This window comes from Psammomys obesus, unplaced genomic scaffold, assembly GCF_907164565.1.
Source record: "Psammomys obesus unplaced genomic scaffold, mPsaObe1.curated_primary_1811, whole genome shotgun sequence".
Taxonomy (NCBI): domain Eukaryota; kingdom Metazoa; phylum Chordata; class Mammalia; order Rodentia; family Muridae; genus Psammomys; species Psammomys obesus.
In genome coordinates this window covers 22,461,961-22,467,671 of record NW_026596040.1, presented here as the reverse complement: position 1 = coordinate 22,467,671, position 5,711 = coordinate 22,461,961, and the positions used below count along the sequence as shown (strand labels likewise).

Genomic DNA, 5,711 nt, shown 5'->3' with positions numbered 1-5,711 from the left:
TCCCTAGCACTGAAGAAAGAGTCATGGCATGCAGAATTAAAACTAGTGTCTACAAATAAAGTTTTATTAACCTACAGACATACTTATTCAGTACGTGTCGTCAACGGCTGCTTATTATTATTTTTTTTAATCGATAGACTTGAGTAGCTGTCACAGAGACCATGAACCTGCGAAGCCTAGACTTCTCACAATCTGGCCAATCATAGACGCCTTAGTTGACTCCTGACCTAGTAACTATGAAAATCACTGACGTGGTCTGATCTGGCAGGGGGTTCCTGGAGGCAGAGGTTGGAGAGAACTAGTTGACCTTGCACCGTATGGACCAATGAAAAGAAGTCAACGAAAGATGAATGTGGAGGTAGCACAGTAATCCAAGCATTTCAGAGCTGGAAGCAAGATGCTCAGCAATTCAAGGCTGCATTTGCTAGATGATGCATTTAAAGACACTGTGGCCTACATGATAGTCTGTCTCAAAACCTAACAATAGCAAAATAATGTCAGCCCAGCTACGTATCTCTGTCTGCTGCCATATTAGGACATGTACGTATGTTTTTGTTTGTTCTGAGACAGATCTTTTTATGTAGCTGTCCTGGAACTCACTTGGTAGACCAGGATGGCCTCAAACTCACAGAGATCCAAGTGCTGGGATTAAAAGTATGTTATGAATGCCCAGTGATGTGTGTGTGTGTATGTATGAATATTTTAATAGCTATATACCAAATGGACAACTGAGGCTCAAATTTTGTTTTCTTTTTGAGACAAAGTTTCTCTGTATAACCTTGGCTGTCCTGGACTCTCTTTGTAGATCAGGCTGGCCTTGAATTCACAGAGATCTACCTGCCTCTGCCTCCCAGGTTCTGGGATTAAAGGCTTGTGCCCCTACACCCGGCTTTGTTTTGAAAAATGTAACATTTATTTGTGTATGGTTGTGGGCACATTGCAGGAGTCAGTTCTCTCCTGCCACCATGTGGGTCTTCAGGGCTGAACTTGGATCATCTGGCTTGGTGGTAGTTGTGGTGGTAGTTCCTTTGCTGGCTGAGCCACTTGAGGGTCCCACATATTGTCAATGTTTTATAAGGAGAATCACTGCTGTATAGTGTGTGTCGTTAAAAATAAAGATGTATCAGTGCCTGGTATGGAGTATGGAGACGCACGCCTGTCATCCCAGCACTGGGGAGGTGGAGAGAAAAGGAGCATGAACTCCAGACTCTGGGCTGCATGAGAACTGTCTTAAAAAAAAAAAAAACAAAAAACCCACAACAACAACAACAAAAAAAAACAAAAACGCCCACCACCACTGCAACTACAAAAAAATGCATTATTTAAAAGAAATAAGAATGGTGATTGCTTCGGCAGCATATATTCTAAAATGGAACGATACAGAGATTCACATGGCTCCTGCACAAGGATGACACAGATTTATGAAGTATAAGAAGAAGGAGGAGGAGGAGGAGAGAAAGAAGGAAGGAAAGAAGGAGAGAGGAAAAAGAGGAGGAGGAAGAGGAGGAGGAGGAGGAGGAGGAGGAGGAAAACCTCCATCCAGTCACCATTGCTCTTTAGAGGACTGTGTTCAGCCAGTTGCAGGCTCTGTGGGGGCACAGTGTAACCCCTAGTACAGAGGATAGCCCACTGTGGCCTTTCAGAGTTACAGAGTGAATGGAAGGGAACAAAGAATGTATGTTAGGAGGAGGTCGGTGGTGGCGCACATCTTTGATCCCAGCACGAAGGAGGCAGAGGCAGGGGCATCACTGTGAGTTCAAGGCCAGCCTGATCTACAGAGCGAGTTCTAAGACAGCCACAGCTGCACAGAGAAACCCTGTTTCAAGAAAGAAAAAAACAAAAACAACAACAACAACAACAAAAAAACATAGGAGGGAGACACAGAGGAACACATACTTAGGAAAGAGTGTGTCTGGCTATGCTAGAACAACCCAGGGAGGCCCAGAATGCCAGAGCAGGGACATTATCCATATTGCCTCTTCAGCCCACAGCTGAAGCTGCTTGTCTTCAGAGCCTTGGTCAAGGAGTCCTAACTTCTCAGCCTCTCCGACTGTCCTTCCCCCACAAGGTACCTGCTCTGGGTTGTCCTTCACAGCTTCTTGAAGGACAGCAGAAGCTGGTGTGTGTATGTGGTGCCAGCTCAGTGCTGCTGCTGGCTGTCTTGTCAGTAAACACCACCTGTGAGGTCTATGGTCTCTGGAGACCGGGGAACACTTTCCCCACCAGGTGTTCAGAATCTCCTACCCAAGGACCAAGCCTTGTGCCTGCAGCAGAACTACATGCCCAGGGACAGCCTGGCTCTAGAGACAGCCAGTGTCACGCACGGATAATTGAGGACATCTCTTGTTTTTGTTTCCTTTCATCCTCCCCCCACCTCCAAAATTCTTCCAGCCTGCCATTACACATACACACACACACACACACACACACACACACACCCCACACACACTCACACACACTCATTGCCGTTTGTGACTGAAATTTAGTTGAGCACCCTGAATTCTGTCTCAGTTTATATGAATAGATGGAACTGAGCCAATCCTGGGTACAAGATTGGGCCAATCAGTTTATTCCATTTTGCTGGTTACTGTGACTGGCTCCGAGGCACATGAATGGGAGCCTCAGGACTTTGGCTAGTGCGCTCAAAAGAGGAGCCTAGGATTGTACAGGAGATCTTTGCCACTATGCACAACAATCTGGTGCAGAAATAAACCTGCAATAGAAGCAAGAGACTCTAGGAGTGAGATGGGTCCCTGATGTTCTAACTGGTTCTGTTCTGCCTGAAGCCCTTCCTGAGCCCTAGCCTCTTCCGTGGGAGGAGCACAAGACATGTTCTTTGCTTACGCTGGTTGGCATGGCAAGAGTCACAGCTGCTGCTCGGGCTTGGCAGAGCCTTGGCCACGAATGTACATGGAGGTTTGCTTCACAGCCTCTGCGCTTTGCACTTAGACCCTCCGTGGCCCGTCCTGGGCAGGCTGCTTCTCTAGTCTGCTTACTTTCATCCCTGGATGAGGTGTCTGGCTGCTGGACATCCCATTCCTTGGAATTCTAGCTCTTGATCCTGCAGGCCTGCTGCCTGCCTTCTCTGTCTCTCTGTCTCTTTCTCTCTCTCTCTTTCTCTCTCTCTCTCTCTCCCTCTCTCTCTCTCACACACACACACTCACAGCCCTTTGTGACTGAAATATAGTTGGGCACCAATTTTGGCCTTTGACCTTTATTGAGCATTTCCTGTGTAACAGACTCTGTGCCAAGCACACTCATGGATAATCTCCTTTGCTCTCAATAACCCCCATCAGCAGGTTTTATGGTTGCTATTCTCATTTTCAAGTGATGGGAAGCAATAGCTTAGGAAGATTGACATCAAACAGCCATGTCACACAGGGACAAAGCAGGTCATATGAGGGAACTGACTCCAGAGGCTTACTCCAACCCTTGAAACTGTGCTTCTGGCAGGAATGGGCTCCATGATCACAGATGTCCATCCCAGAACCTTCCCTTAGCAAACACAGGGCCAGGTCTGAGTAGGTCTGGGAAGCCTCTTGATTAAATGAATGCCTCAGAGGACACTAAGGGAGGAGTCCCCAGGACCTCACCCAGACAAAAGCCAATGTCTCCTCATCAAGTACTTTGGCCCAAAGAAAGACTTTGGTACGGCCAGAATTCAGGAGTTAGAGTTATGTCCTGGCTGAAGAATGGCTGCAGTTCAAGATGCTGTCTCTGTTGACAGAAGAAAGAGACCAAGGACACGCAAATGAGCAACTCAAGCATGGCAGGAAACCAGGGGCTGGAGAGATAGCTCAGAGGTTAAGCGCACTGGCTGCTCTTCCAAAGGTCCTGAATTCAATTCCCAGCAACCACATGGTGGCTCACAACCATCTATAGTGAGATCTGGTGCCTTCTGCTGGTGTGCAGGTGTATATGCAGGGATAACATTGCATAAATCCACAGGTGGCAGCGTCAGTGACGGCACACACCTTTAATCTCACCAAGGACGCAGAGGCAGGTGAATCTCTGTGAGCCTGGTCTACAGAGAGAGTTCTAGGACAACCGGGTCTACACAGAGAAACATAAACAAGCAAACAAACAAACCCCAAAACTAAATTCTGGTCTTAAAGGGTGGCTTTTGAACTCTCAGAGGTAAGCCAGGATCTGAGATAAATTCAGTCTATAATATTTTTTCATTTTCCCCCTCTCTTTAAATTTTTAAAAAGGATTTTGTACAAGATATTTTGCTCATACTCTTTCCTCTCCCAGCTCCTTCCAGATCATCCCAACCATTTAATTCCATGTGTTTTTTTTTTCTTTTACAAAACGAAATAAAAATTTAAAAAGCACACACATGCAAACACCACATTGAGTTTGTTTTGTGTTCTTCGTCTACTCTGGCCGTGGGGCCTAGCCTGGAGTGAGTGCTATGCTAGCGTCCCCATATTGAAGAGAACTGGTTCTCCCTCTAGCAGCAGGTACAAATAGCAAACAGCTTCTTGGCTAGGGATGGGACTTTGTGTCCATTTCTGCTTCTGTATGCTGGGGTTTGGTTCGGCTTGCGTTTATGCAAGTCTTGGGCGTGCTGTCACCGTCTCTGTGAATTCCTATATGCACCTACCCTGTCCATTTCTGCCATTTCTTCCACATGCATCCCTAGACTTGAGGGACAGGGAGGGCTGTGGTGAAGACATCCTAACTTGGGCTGAGTGCTCTGAAGTCTCACTGTCTCCACACTGTCCGCTTGTAGGTCTCCGTGTTACCATTTACTGCAAGAAGAAGCTTCTCTGATGAGGGCTGAGCAAGGCGCTGATCTGTGGGTATAGCAGCGTGTCACTAGAAGTCATTTTGTTGCTACGTTCACTTAGCAGAACAATAGTAGCAGACTCCCCTGGGATTATGACCTATCTAGTCTCAGGTTCTTGGCCTAATTGTGTGAAGCTTCCTCAGAAATCTGAAAATCAATTTACCACAAGAGCCTGCTGTATCACTCTCAGGCATATACCCCATGGATTCTGCATCTTACTCTCTCAGTCATGTTCGCTGCTGCTCTGCTCATGGTAGCCAGAAAGTGGGAAAAGCCTGACTGTTCATCACTGATGAACAGACAACGAAAGTGTGTACATTCACACAATGGAATAACACTCAGAGACATTATCTAGTCGGTAAGGGACCTGGTAGGAGGAGGGGATCCTCCAAGGAAGAGGAAACAGAGTATAGTATATAAAGTGATAAAGAAGAAACTAGAAAAGGAGAGTTAAATGGAGGGGAGAGAAGAGAGGAGGGTAAGAGAGGCACTATGGGGGGGGCAACTAACACTAAAGGCCTTTCAAAACAGACCCTGCTCTTGTAGAAGCTTCCTAAAATATATACATACCAAAAAAAGGGGCTTAAGTGAAGTCATCCTATAATGGGGGGACCAGCACCCCGACTGGACTTCATATACTACCAAATAAACCCTCAGAACTAGAAACGAGTTCCATATTGTTGAGTTGTTGGATAAAGGGGTGCCATAGAGAACCCCCCTCATTAAACATTAGAGGCCAAAGATATTGGTTACCTGCCATAAAGCGATGATAGGACCTCGTTGCTGAAGATACCACATACTCACATGTGGGATATGCAGAATCCAGCAAGTACTCAACTGGAGTTGAGTACTTCACCCCTACTGAGCAGTGCTCACAGTCCGGAAGGTGTTATACACACCCAGCTATGAGCAACCAGCC

At 46.5% G+C, this 5,711-nt stretch overlaps 1 pseudogene; it reads left to right on the top strand.

The window, feature by feature from the left end:
- Positions 1-1,344: 1,344 nt before the first annotated feature.
- Positions 1,345-1,441, top strand: LOC129688233 (U6 spliceosomal RNA; annotated as a pseudogene).
- The last annotated feature ends 4,270 nt before the right edge of the window (positions 1,442-5,711 follow it).